The sequence below is a fragment of the Squalius cephalus genome (assembly GCF_949319135.1).
Source record: "Squalius cephalus genome assembly, chromosome: 12".
Lineage (NCBI taxonomy): Eukaryota > Metazoa > Chordata > Actinopteri > Cypriniformes > Leuciscidae > Squalius > Squalius cephalus.
Window position 1 is genome coordinate 36,706,467 of NC_137133.1, and position 15,000 is coordinate 36,721,466.

Genomic DNA, 15,000 nt, shown 5'->3' on the forward strand with positions numbered 1-15,000 from the left:
GTGTGGAATGTTTAGTGAGACTTTATATAGTTACTTGATATCTTCGAAATGTACCATTAACTTGCTAGGCGCAACAATAGCAAAACAAGCGGTCAGGCAACTTGTGTGTGTGGCGCGCTATAGCTCGTGCGTTCAGAGCTGCGCACTTTCACAGCTGATTCGGGTGACGTTAGAGCTGATCTGCGCATCTCTACTGCAGTGTGTAAATGGCCGACGATCCGCTTAACCAGGGCCGGATCTACCATACAGGCAATCTGGGCACGTGCCCAGGGGCCATTGCGCAGAGAGAGGCCCTCCGTGGTCGGAGTTTTTTTTTTTTTTTTTTTGCGCCACCACGGACGCTGCTACATAAAAATAGTATACACAAGGCTTGGCCTCGATCTTGATAATTATCCAATCAGAATAAAAAAAAAGTGTATATTACATTATATGATCTCTTATTCATGCAAATGCTTTTAAACAATTCATGTGCGACAAGACAAAAGTGTGACTGTGACACACACACACACACACAGACACAGACACAGAAAGACGCGCGCACACCAGTATCGTGCGCACAGACAACACGCCAGAATACAGTTATCTTTCGTGCTTGGACTTACAATAACACACACAATTATGCCAAAATGTCCATTTTGTCGAGTGTCTTCATAACATAAGAGCTGTCTTATGATGAACGTGAAGAGTTGTGAGAGAATGAGACGTGTGTGAGATCCGCGTCTCCATCAGCTCTTAAAGAGACAGCAGCCAATAAAGCTTTCTGTCAGTAAAGTTAATCAAAAAACAAAAAGAACAGAGAAAATGACTCACTGCTGTTGACTAAAGGTTTTTTTTTTTTTGCTATAATAAGGATTAGTCTATATTTAATTTATAATTTATGCAATGCAGTTTGATAACTTTATTCGTTTTCGGTATATGTCCTAGGTCTACCTGTTAGACAGGCACAGGCAAATATGACATTTATTTTTAACTCTTGTATTATTGAGACAAATAACAATATTTAATTTTTTTTAAATATTATTTTAATTTGAAAACATAATGCATTTAGTTGTTTCTAGTTTGAGTTGAGAATTTCAGCATTAAGCAAGTTAACTCATGTTTAAACAGTAGCAAAATATAATAGCCTGTATTTGCTCAATGATTTTCTTCATACATTTTTTTAAAACTCTGAGTAGCCTATACTTTTTTTAATCTACTTCATGTTAATCTACCTTTTTGTTCCAGGTAGTTTTGTTGTTTTTATTTTCATGTTCAGTATAATTTTAAATTGGACAAAGACTAGCAAGACTTACCTAGCAAGGTGTTTTAATACTCTCTTTTTTGCATTAATATCGCAAGAAAATTATTATCCAGATTTAAATTTTTATTTTATGTTCAGTATTACTTTAAATAGAACAAAGACTAGCAAGACTTACCTAGCAAAATAGGTAATAAACTGAATTTCTATATTAGTAAAAACTGTAAATATTGTTATAAATAAAGTTTTACGATGCAAGTTGTAATTTGTGGCCCTTCACATTTAATATGGTTTAAATGTGGCCCCCTTGGCATCTGAACTTGAGTACCCCTGCTCCAGAGGCTATCAGTGTACGTGCAATGCTATGTTCCTAGCTGTCCATAATGAACGCAATGAGTTGCAAAGTTTCGATTTAGACCGCATTTTACAGAGAGGTGATGCAGTTTACACTGTTAAAAATTACCTGTAAATTTTACAGTAAAATACTGGCAGCAGGGTTGCCAGCCAATTACTGTATTTTTTACAGTAGCGTTTCTGTAATTTAATTTACAGAATTTTACTGTATTCTCTGATTACAGTAAAATTCTGTAAATTAAATTACAGAAACGCTACTGTAAAAAATACAGTAATTGGCTGGCAACCCTGCTGCCAGTATTTTACTGTAAAATTTACAGGTAATTTTTAACAGTGTATGTAAAATGGAGTATACAATATATTTTCCTGATTTTTGAGTATTAATGACTGGCAGCTGAATTTTAAATGTAAATTATTTATCAACTGCATAAGCTTTAAACAATTGTTTTTAAATACATAAAGTGTTGTATAATGCACAACTTAATACCCCTATTACTTCACAAAACAAAAAAATAATTCAACATACTTATCTTGAAAAACAGGTAAAAATTTATAACCTTAAAATCTGCATGAAAAAAGTCAAAAACAGTGTATTTTGTATTATTTTGATTTCATTTTTATTTACAAAATTGTATTTTTTTTTTTAAAATGGACATGAAATTAAATATTTTTAAATTACTTGAAACAAATTAGCCGTCATGGCCCTTCACACAAAGAAGAAATACGCAAACAACATACATTTAAAACCACTAGTTGACCAACATGATCATAATAATAAAACAAAATGAGACGGGTGAATTTTCATCACTTCATTACCAGACAAACATGTCCAAACAACAAGGCCCCAAGTCAGTCCAACATACTTCTGATCAAAAATGGAGAACAATTCAGCTCCAGAATGCTGTTCCATCACAGGATGCAAAGAGTGGCTAGAAACATTGAAAAGAAAAAAGAGGACAATATATATTAGATATATTACAAAACATAATGATACAGTCAAAGACAGATACAGGGATGACAGATACAGTTAAGCCCCTTTCACACAGAGATTCCGGAAAAGTGACCCGGGATTTGATCCAGGTTCATTTGATTTGGTTCATTCACACTGCCAGTGATTTTCTGGAATCAGAGAGTGCATTCATACACAACACGTAAAGACACGTGACATCGATGTGACTTGTAATGTCTCAGCAGCGTCTTCAGTTTGCTTATGAGCTGCGATCTCTCTCTCTCAAGAAACCACGCTTGTGCATTTTTTTCTCTGATTCAATCATAAACTTGCGCATTACGTACCGTTTCACAGCTGGCGAACAATCCCGGCTTCAGCGTCATCACTACAACACGGCATTATTACGGCTTTTGTTCACATAGCGCACGTTCCGGGACTGAACACGGCAATGTTACTAGGTCCCCAACCCGGCATCGATCCCGGCATCAGTCCCAGGTCGTGTTTGCGTTCACACAGAAGGCATTCTGGCAATTTCCCGGGAACATCGCGCTGTGTGAAAAGGGCTTTAGAGACAGATAGAGAATATTAAAAGGTTACAATTAAAGGGAAAATAGATCTGTGTGTGTGTGTGTGTGTGTGTACTACTTACATTTCAGAAATTCCACTGTTAATCCATCACTTTGCTGGGCAGAGTGGCAACATGTGGGTTCACTGCAACCTGTTTCTTCTGTACCATTTGCCCTGTTGTTTTAGATGGCAATTTTTATCTTGATTTCTTTGTTCCTCTTTCCGGATTAATACATACAAAGCGCCTAAAGGGTCAGGAAACAGACAATATGTAATTAAGATTGGTTTTAAGTTTTTGAGGCTTGTAATCATGTTTTTGAAATTGGACCATATATTAGAGCAGTGTTTCTCAACTCCAGTCATGAGGACCTCCCAGGAAGTTTTATATGTCCACTAATTAAAACACCTGATTTAACTCATTAGCTTGCTAGTGTTAAAGATGGAGACATCTAAATCATTCGCCCTAAAAATTCTCTCTTCTTGAGTTGAGAAACATTGTGTTAAAGGGATAGTTCGGCCAAAATTGATATTTAACCCATGATTTACTCACCCTCAAGCCGTTTGAGATGCATATGTCAATCATTTTTCAGACGAACACATTTTCAGTTATTTTAGAAAATGTCTTAGATCTTTCAGTGGTTATAATGTCAAGTTATGGGATCCACCTCCTTCAAGTCCCAAAAATGTGCATGCATCCTTCAAAAAAGTAACCCATCCAGCTCCAGGGGGATAAACGAAGGCCTTCTGAGGGTAATCCGTGCGGTTTTGTCGTAAAAATATACATATTTAAAACTTTATAAATGAAAATAATTGGCTTGAAGGAGTGAACCCCATAACTTCACATTATAACCACTGAAAGATCTAAGACATTTTCTAAAATAACTGAAAATGTGTTCGTCTGAAAAATGATTGACATATGCATCTCGAACGGCTTGAGGGTGAGTAAATCATGGGTTTAATATAATTTTTGGCCGAACTATCCCTTTAAAGGCCTCAACAGAAAAGGCAAGTTCTGATATTGAATAAATGTGTAAAATGCAGGTACTGAGGTTGTTAAGAATTCAATCATTACCTTTGAATGAACTCCAAGGTACTGCCTCCTCCTGATTGAATATGTAATATGCTGTGAACAGTATGGGAAGGCCAGACAGGAAGCTGTGCTGAAAGCCCTCCTCACACACACAACTTGGCCTTCCAGTGCCCACTTGTCTGTGTCTCCTAAAACAATACAACATGTGACAATAGTTATTTTTAACTATACCATTTTTATTTTTCGTTTTTTTACATTTAAACTATAATTTAGTATTCAGAGTGCAGGAACTCCTTCTTTTAAATAAAGTTAAAAACGGCATTACAAACAAACAATAAGTAAATTTCACACACAGAGTAGGCTACAGCTAAAAAAACACATTTCGTACTGAAATGTAAGCCAACTATGGATTTTTACACCGGCATATTAAACGTGCAACAAACCTGGTAACTTATTACAGCATCATTTATAATTTATATGACACGCATCCTCCGTGAGTCTGACGCAAGGCTTTAGCAACGGCGTTTTCATTTCGGCGCCCATTTTAACAGATGACTTGAATTTGATTTGATTTACACCATAAAATAATCACGACGAAGTGTGCTAATCAACACGAAGCTAGTGTGAATACCGACAGTTGTCATTAAAGCATGTAATTCTTAACACAGGAGCCCATAGATTTTCTGCCCATAGCCGCTGTAGCGCCGGGGTGAGATGTGTACTGTAAAATACTACCGCGTCCGCGCTGCTGAAGCCCGGCGCAAGTCTCCTTCGCGCCCCGCGGTCGGAGGATGTGTGATCCGGGGTTACCAATATGAACCGCGAATATAACGTTACCTTCATAGTCTACGAGTTACCAAACATTGAAAATAAGAAACTGAAATAATAAGTCACTTACCACAGAGTTGTGAAGCACTCCTCTTGCGCTACCCGAAAGTCGACGACACGACCGTTGAAGATCACAAATGCCTCTGAAGATTTGAAATTTACAGCAATATTCTGTATTTTGAATTAAACCGCCTAGCGACCCCAGAATGCATTGCAGTTTACAGCAATATGCTGTATTATTAGAAAACAGCCAGCTGCTGTAAAATAATGCTGTAATTTTTACAGCAATTCATTACAGTGTACACTAGTGTCAAACGAACACTGCAGAGCAAACGGCAATTTGTGGCAAATTTTTTAAACTTTGATGAGCTGCCAAACACAGTAAAGACCAACTCAGCCTGCTACAACATCCTGAAACATCCTCAGCGAGTTGGATTTCTGAAAGATTCACCTGTCCTGGGCGAGTATGAAAACCTTGAGAATACTCTGCAGTGTCTCAGAGCTGATGTGAGTGACGCGTTGCTGCTGTGTGGAACCACGTGTATCGCCGTATTTAGAGATCGCTCAGGGAGGTTTGGTTATTTTGACTCTCACTGCAGATCAGCATATGGAATGCCTGAGGAAGATAGCACAGGTACGGCCGTGATGTTGACCTTCTTCCGTTTAGAAGACATGATCGAGAGGCTGATGTTTCAATGGTGTTTCGATTTGAGAGACCAGCAACAATTTGATCTGCTGCCTGTATCGTTCAACCGGATAACTGGAAGCAGTGTACGACCTGAAGTCTCCCCGACCTGCTGTGAGCTTGAACGTGATGTAGGCGTAGCAACCGGGGGGGACGGGGGGACACGTCCCCCTCACTTTTAGAAAAAGGTGATTCTGTCCCCCGCATTTTTTTGACCCAGCGCCAATATTTCCGACCGTGTTCTCTGATTTGTTACTTAGACTTGAGTGAACTAACATTCAGCCAATCACAGCGCGAATCATCTCTTGGGCGTGTCTGCCATGAGCTTCAAATCTCTTGTTGTTGCTATCTTGCGAATTTTCGTTCGCTGTTTAGTAGGGGTGTAACGATACACAAAACTGACGGTTCGGTATACGTCCCACGGTTTTGACGTCTCGGTTCGGTTCGGTTCGGTTCATTTAGGTGGGGTGGGGGGTTTAGAAAGCTAAAATTGCTTTTTTTTTTCTTTTTTTTTTAAACAGTGCTTTAATTAACAAATTGTGTCCTTGTCTTTAAATTAATTCAATTACAAGTAAACGTCTCGCAAGGATAAAAAAATTATCTGCTAATGCTGTAAACTATATAGGAGCCCTTACTTTCACATTACTATAACATTAAAGCTTAACAACAGAGCCTAGACTTTTAGCCTAAATTCAGTTGCTATTTATTTTTAGATATAATAATAATCAACACTCAAGTAACAAATTGTATGAAAACATGTAAACTGTACATAAGGCAGTTTTTACATTAACATATGTTTTTACTCTAGTTTATTATTGAAATATAATTATTTACACAGTTGCTGTCATTTTCATGACAGATATTTTAAACATACATTAAATAATCAAGATGTCATTAACAGGTTAAGTAAACTATAACATATAGGCTAATACAGTGCATTTATTTAGTGAAAGGGTTCATTTCCTTAGCAAACCAACAAGCTGTGGACACTGAATGACTTGCCTGAGGTAAATAAAGCTATGTGAAAAACTAAGTGTTTTGAGTTATGATGCCTTTCAGTAAGTATACTGTATCTTTCAACATACCTTCAGGTGTTCATTCATGTTTATTCTGTAACTGAGGAAGAGATGCTCGCGTTTACTCGCGCTCCGCGCTGCCGCTTTAAATGAGGAGCCTAGTATGGTGATCTGTCACGCCACATCAAAGAGCGCCAAAACGACATTTAATGTTTGAATTTCGTGATCAAATAGACAGGATCTGAAAGATTACACCTTGCTTATTATCGAAAGTAACAAAACACTGAGCTTATTGCGATTAAATGTGGTTAATGGTGGTTAGGCAACAACGCTGTATTCGTTGTGTACACATAAGACATGAGGTCCAATGGGGGCGGGGGCGGGGCGGGCGTGTTCGGTACGCCATGAGAGTATCGCGATTCGTATCGTTGGTGGTGTATCGCGGTTTTTCGGTTCGGTTCGAATATCGTTACACCCCTACTGTTTAGTCACTTTGCTGTTTGGCCGTCTGGGGTAAAATCAATGAACCCCAGAAAAAAGCAGAGGACATTACATCCTTTTTTCAAACACGTACTGTAAGTATGTACGGTATGTCGCGATGACATGAATCACGCGCAAAGTTTCCTTGTTGATTTAACCAATAACGCAGTAAGACCGTCTATGAGTAAGACGTGTACGACAACAGAACCCGTATGGACATCGTCACGTCGCGCCGGATTGTGCCGAGTGTGTGTTAAATGCTCTCCTACTTGTCGCTTTGGATAAAAAGCATCTGCTGCCTAATGCCTAAATTTTATAAATGAGACGTAACAGATTATTCCCATCAGGTACGCAACGTCATAAGACGTTGATATTTGGTTAAATTTCGGTTGCGACGTCGGGTGACCAAAATAATATTAAAACTTTGTAAATACATTGATTTAGGTTTTATTGATATAATTAATAAAATGTATGTTATATAAAACTAGGGGGAAAATGCCCTTTATAAAGGTACAAAAAATTAGTGTTTTCAAACAGTGATGTAATGAAACATTGACAATTTAAGTTTGAAGGGAGTAAAGCCTCTGTTTATGCTACTAATTAAGGAAATGTAATTTTGCCAAAAGAAGAACTTTTATTTTAAATAAATGTTCATTTTAAATCAGCCTTCTTCAGTGTGATGTTACCATATTATCATGCTTAACATTGAGAATTTGAATAGGCTAATTGTAATGTGATGATCAGATGCAGATATCTAAATCAAAGAATATCATATTTTGGGCAGTTGACAGGTGGATTATTTATTTGTAACAGTGGATTTGGGTGACTCAAAGTGCACCGGATTAATGAATTTATCTTTAAAATGTAAAAATTTTCTTTCGGGGGGGCATGCCCCCGGACCCCCCTAGAAATACCAAGCTCCACCCACAAAAATAATGTGGGAATATGATGATCTACAAAAAATACACATTTTCATTATAGGATTTTACCACCTCCGCCTCATTTTGAACCAGGAAAAACCCTGTTATGAACATCACCTTTGGGTCACATCCTATGGTCACATACAGCTTTTGTCCCCCCCACTTTTAGAATGGCTGCTACGCCCCTGCGTACAACCATCTGTCTCTGCTCTGTCAAACCGTGAACAATGCAGGTCTGCTGAAGTCTCACAACTGTGTGTCCAAGATCCGGTTCAACAACCATCTGAGACTACTGCTAATGGAGCCACATCAGCTAATGATCAAACCCACTTGACATATCAAGATAAAATGGACGTTCTAACTACCGTCACTCAGAATCAAGACAGTAATGAAGAATCATGAGAGGGTTACGTGAGCCCAACAGTGCTTACTTTCGTTTTTATTTTTACATTACATTTAAAAAATTAGTTGTGGAATATTTTGAGTATATTTTTGGATTATATTTTATACACATATATATTATATATATAAAAATATAAAAATATATATAAATATAATATATATATATATATATATATATATATATATATATATATATATATATATATATAGTACAATAACAACTTTAGAAAAAAAAAAAAAAACGTTACGATGTCTAGAAATCAATTTCAATAGTTTCGTTACGTTGGGTTTAATTTGTCTTTTAATGAGATCTACTAATATATTGTTAGTGCCGAGATTTGAAATAATACATAGATCCGCAGATTTTGCTTGTGTACCATAATAGACTGGGCTGCGTTGTCTCTTAGCGCGCTACGTGTGGGAAGGTGTGGGAAGGTGCATGGCGTCAGAGCTAGAAGTATCAGCCTGGTAAGAAAATATAAAGTTAATTTAAAGGCAAAGTCTTTCGGAAAGTCTGTTCTGGGATGCTTTTAATAGAGGGTTGGGCTTAAGCTTTGAATGTTTTAATGTAGTTTAGGTGGAGCAAATTGTAACACTCTTCATGCACATCTAATTTTACACGAGATGCTTTTCATTTTTGTAGCTGATTGTGACCAAATACCTTTTGGATTTTATCAGCCCTGCAAAAAATATGAGCTATCCAAGAGTACATTCTGTTAACTGATGCTTAAAGGACAAGTTCGGTATTTTACACATAAAGCCCTGTTTACAGATCGTTTCTGATGAAATAGAACGGTTAAGATTAAACTTTTGACAGATGCTGCTGTCGCGAGAATTTTAGGTTTATTTCGCTTTCCCCTCCCCCCTCCAGAATGGATGTATAGGTGCACTCGAACATATCCTTCCTAAAACGCATTAAACTTTCATTTAAAAAGAGATGAAACTCACCGAGTGGTCAGGGGTGTTCACTGATATGCTCATACAAAAATCGCTGCAAAATATGCTTTCCAACAGGTTTTATCATAGTTTTTGTCCAACTCCATTGACTTGTATTGAAAGAGCTGTGTGAGGTACGGTATTACTCCGCCGCTTCTTCTTCTGCTTCTTCTGTGTATTCAGTGAAATGCCAGTGGTTTGCTTGCAATTGGCAAATGTGCATTATCGCCACCAACTGGGCAGGAGTGTCTATTATTCAAGCTCTCAACGGAAGAATCTACGGGTGTGAGACGTTTGGAAAAATAGATCCACAGTTTTACAAGTTAACGAATGGTAAAACACCTGTTGGAAAGCATCTTTTGCAGCGATTTTTGTATGAGCATATCAGTGAACACCCCTGACCACTCGGTGAGTTTCATCTCTTTTTAAATGAAAGTTTAATGCGTTTTAGGAAGGATATGTTCGAGTGCACCTATACATCCATTCTTGAGGGGGGGGGGGGGAATAAACCTAAAATTCTCGCGACAGCAGCATCTGTCAAAAGTTTAATCTTAACCGTTCTATTTCATCAGAAATGATCTGTAAACAGGGCTTTATGTGTAAAATACCGAACTTGTCCTTTAATACACTAAAGGAGGCTGTAGCCTACTGTACAAACTGCTCCAGGGGGGACAAAATGCCACTAGGTGGAACAAACTGTAATTTGCACAACTGTCTGTTCAAAATAAATGAAATGAAACCTAGCATTGTGGATTTGATGCTTTTTTTCTGGTAACACTTCAGTTTAGGGTCCAATTCTCACTATTAACTAGTTGCTTATTAGCATGCATATTACTAGGATATTGGCTGTTTATTATTACTTATACAGCACATATTAATGATGACCTTTTTCTATATCCTTTAATCCTACCCCATACCTAAACTTAACAACTACCTTACTAACTATTAATAAGCAGTAATTAGGGGTTCACTGAGGCAAAAGTCATAGTTAATAGATAATATTGTATTTTCTTATTGTACCGAACTCGTAACCGTGACCCCAAAACTGAGGTACGTGACTTCTGTATACCATTACACCCCTACAAAATAAGAGGCCAAGTCCGTGACAACAGCCTACAACCTATTTGTGGTCATTTTACTTTCTTTTTTCTCCAACCCTTTTAACAGGATTTCTACTTATCCTGCTATCCTAACTCTGCATGATTATAGGGTTAGTTGCATTTTATTATTTGCATTTAGCTTTGTTTTTCCCTGACCCTATTAGAATAACCGTGAGTTGCAACCCATTTTTAGCCCACGAGCCACAAACTGAAAACCACAGCCATAACATGTCGATATGCACATTCAAACACTTGCAAACGATCAAACGATATGCACATGCAAGTCACTTCCAAAAAAAAGCAAGTTTTACATGTTCACACTTGCTTTGTTTGACAAAAATATTCAAAATTACTCCAGTCCACACAGTTGCTGAAGATATGTTCCACTTGTCCTAAAGCATTTAAAGTTTTCTAAAAATGAAATCAATGAATTCAACAGAAATCAATGATCAACTTCAGTCTTCTTCACATAATAGTGTTTTAACAGATTCACGTGACAAACCTGTTTACTTTTTAAGATCTGGTGTCTCAATCAACAACATAATGTAGTATATGGTCCCGCAAACATAGTCTGAAATGGTGAGCCCACAACTGGCAAAAGTACCATTACCTGGTCACTTGGCTGGAAAATGCAAACTTCAGCTCATCGGTCAAACAAACATTTTATTTTTTCTTATGCTTGACTAAGATGTATTTTAGCTAGATGACAATGAAAAATGTGGACGTTGTTTTTTAAACGCGTTTCAAGTCACTTGCACATGCAGTTTTGTACGTGCACCATCCGCATGGACACAAAAATTGGGCTGCATAAGGACAGTTGACAGTTGATAAGGACAAGAAAGTCATGCAGGTTTGTCTCAAGGCACCAATGTTATGACAAATCTGTTCAGTACCGGACTCCCAGGTCCGTCTACTGTCACACCCTGGCACTGGACCGACCGTGTAAACTTCTGTACACTTCAGTACAGTGCTGAGCATGAAGGATGCCTTGAGATCAATTTTCAACAACACAAACCATAAGGGACAAAACCCAAAACCAGTCAAAGCCGCCTGTCCATCTGATCAGAAGATCCCATGCCAATATGGAGCTGACGTATGCACAGATCAGATTTACACTTGTAAACTGCAGAATGGCAGCACAGTCTGTGTTGAGTGTTGTGTTGAGGCTGAGATGACTGATATTAGGCCCAGTTCTCCTCTCAGCAGCTAATGACAGCGTAACGGCTGTTCCATCAAAACCAGATTAAAGCAGGAAATGGAGGGAGGATTTGGAGATGAGTGGAGAGATTTGTACATGCTATGAGAGTAAAGTGAGAGAGACAGTGAGGATCTGTGTGTGAGTTGGGTTAGAGGCGAGCCGCATCATGTTAGTGCAGTGACACAGGTTTTACACGGTATGCACCAGAGTAGTTCTTATAGGGGGGCATGTGTCAAAATGATTTACGACTTTGACATTTGACCTTTTGACAGGTTGAACTTCCGGTGACCTTATGATTGATGGGTTGAACTTCCGGAATGAGGTCATGGGATTAACCTTTGCCCTATCGATCATGGGTTTTGACAGTTAGTTTTTGCCCTATGACCTATCTAGCCCTAAATCATAGTTTTGACTGGTGCTTTTGCCCTATTTTAACAGAACAGATGTTTTTGCCGGTTGTTTGAACTTTGTCCCAGTTATATGTGTGTGCGTGTGGTTATGTGTGTGCGTGTGTGGTTATATGGCTTGTGTCCCTTTACATTCCTGAGCAACGTATATAAATGGGGCCAGTTATTTCATATATGTCACATTCAGTTATTTCACATTTATATATAAAACATTCTATAATTTATATAATCTAAAACAATTAAAGGTTGAAAAAACATTTAGTTATTACACATTCATATGTAAAACATCCTATCCTTTATATCATTTATATAATATAAATTATATAATAATTATCATGCTAAAGTTGAAAACATACCGTTCTTTATATTCTATCCTTTATATAATTTATATAATATACATAATCTAAAGCAATTTAACTAAGGTTGAAAAACATTCTGTTCTTTAAAAGAATATAAAATAAAAAGCTTACTAAAACCAATTGTTTTAGATGAATAAAATCATCTTACCTTATTTTAGAGAGAGAGTTGAAGTATGGCCATACCATTCATGTCACAAAAATAATTAAACTAAAATTGAAAAACATACCTTTAAAAGTATATAAAATATATCTTATTGATCCAATTATTTTAGCTGAATAAATAAAATTGTCTTACATTATTTTAGAGAGAGCTGAAGAAGTAGCTTCTAACACATTATTGTCCATACGAATGGGTCACAAAAATAATTAAACTAAAGTTGAAAAAAATATTCTGTTCTTTTTAAAAGTATATAATGAAATGCTTACACAATATATGTTTGTATACATGTTTGTAAGTCTGGACGGTCTCTGACTTCAGTGATCAAGATATCAGGGGCTGAAATTATTTCAAAGTTTAAAAATGTTTTAAAGTTGTAATAATGCTTTTAAAATCAATGAATTATTAAAAGTGGAAATACAAAAAGACTTTCTTCCTGAATGACCTCACACCGTCTCAAAAAGTAAAGGAGCCGCGTGCGCGTGTCTGTGTCCGTCTATGCGCGTCTGAGCTCTGACCCCTCTTTTGCATACCAGAGTACGGTGAAATCTCACACTAACAAAAGTTGAAAAACATACCTTTAAAAGTATAAGTGAAATGGTTATAAAATAATTTTACTCAGGTTGAAAAATATTCTGTTCTTTTTAAAAGATTATAAAATAAAAAGCTTACTAAAACCAATTGTTTTAGTTTTAGATGAATAAAATCATCTTACCTTATTTTAGAGAGAGAGTTGAAGTATATCCTACCATTCATGTCCACAAAAATAATTAAACTAAAGTTGAAAACATCGCATCCTTTAAAAGAATATAAAAAGCTTACTAAAACCAATTGTTTTAGATAAAAGAATATAAAATCATCTAGAGTTACAACTCTTGAACTTACATGTTCAAGAAGCTCTTAAAGCTACACTGTGTGATTTTTACCCCCATCTAGCGGTGAAATTGTATATGACTACCCAGTGAATATTAGTTTCTGTTCCTCTCAATTCCGAGGGCGTTTTAACTCCTACGGTGGCCGTATTATTCCAAGATTAACATGGCTTCCAGTTATCGACTTCGTCTATGACAATAATAAACAATACGTCTAAAATGAATAAAACTACAGGACAGATGTCAGGAGGTAAACGTCACCCTTGGAATCGGCTATCCCAGCATAATCAGATTAGGCTAACGTTACAATGTGTACAAAGTAAAAGCAATTAAAAATAACTAAAATTTACAGTGTCCTTTTTTTTTATATAGCTTAAAAAATTGCGCCTTTAAAACTATTCATCACCTGTGATCCGTCGCAGCACAGATTTATGTTACAAGGTAAACAATACTTTTTCACCATTGACGCGAGGATGAAGTTATACTAGAGGTCGTTCTGGCGTTATGCACAACCATGCTATGGTTAGACAAGCAACTAAAAAACTTCGAATTTACACAAATGAATTACAACAGGCTGATTTACCTGTCGAGAAGAAAGCAGGCAACCTCGGCGTCCGTTTTAAAATCTTTTCTTCTCATGAGCTCTTTCCATCTGGGAAAAGTTACTCCAATATTGATATGGTCTTGCTGATTTGTCTGTCGCGTTGACGTTTTAATTCTCTCTTTCAAATGTGAGTAGCTACGCACACACACACACACACACACCATATCTTTCAAATCTGCCGGCACTCGAGAGCTCGCGAGTAATCTCCCCTTCGCATTCGTCACGGTGTCACTGAGTGAAAAACGCAAAAGGCAAAGCTTGAATTTACAGGCATGTCCCTCTTTGGCTAATGTAGTTTCAAGATGGAGGGGCAACATGGCGACCGGCATTCGAACCCCTCACCCGTATGTACTTTCAATGGCAGATTATAAACTTAAGAGAATACTTTATTACTTGAAAGAAGTAAATATACATTAATGAGCACATATATTTTTGAAAGAACTAAGTGTTTTTTGCTAAGAATCAACTAAAAAAGTTACACAGTGTAGCTTTAAGAGACATAAATCACTTTTTCTCTCACACCAGCGTCTCTGACTCAGAGGGGTGTATTCAGTGATGGGATGAGACATTTTGAATGGTGTGTTAAACTTATAATCCTAAAAGTTTAAAAATAAAAGATGTTTTAAATAAATTATTAAAAGTCTTAATAAAAAAACAAATATTCTACAACGATGGTCTGTGGAAAAATTTGACTTGAACTTAAAGTATTTTTATTTATTTATAATGGGTATATAAAATAATTTGAACATTTTTAAAGCGTCACAAGTCATCTCACGCCTGTGAAATATTCAATAATTTCTTAAGTTGTATCTGTGAGAAAATGACAACCACATAGGCCTATCTTCAGAGAGAGCAACCATGAAAACATTTAGAAACTGGGAATCTTCCAGAAATAAGGT

At 36.8% G+C, this 15,000-nt stretch overlaps 1 protein-coding gene and 1 long non-coding RNA gene across 2 annotated transcripts in view; both read right to left on the minus strand.

Annotated features, from left to right (window-relative positions):
• The window catches only part of LOC307168281 (GDP-L-fucose synthase-like), a 553,698-nt gene that overhangs the window by 293,287 nt on the left and 245,411 nt on the right, over positions 1 to 15,000 (minus strand). The gene's annotated exons all lie outside the window — the stretch shown is intronic.
• LOC307168989 lies at positions 2,215 to 5,225 on the minus strand. Its single transcript, XR_013823020.1, has 5 exons — positions 5,036 to 5,225; positions 4,180 to 4,325; positions 3,190 to 3,352; positions 2,885 to 3,103; positions 2,215 to 2,520 (listed from the first exon to the last, which is right to left on the minus strand). It is a non-coding gene; the product is annotated as an uncharacterized lncRNA (long non-coding RNA).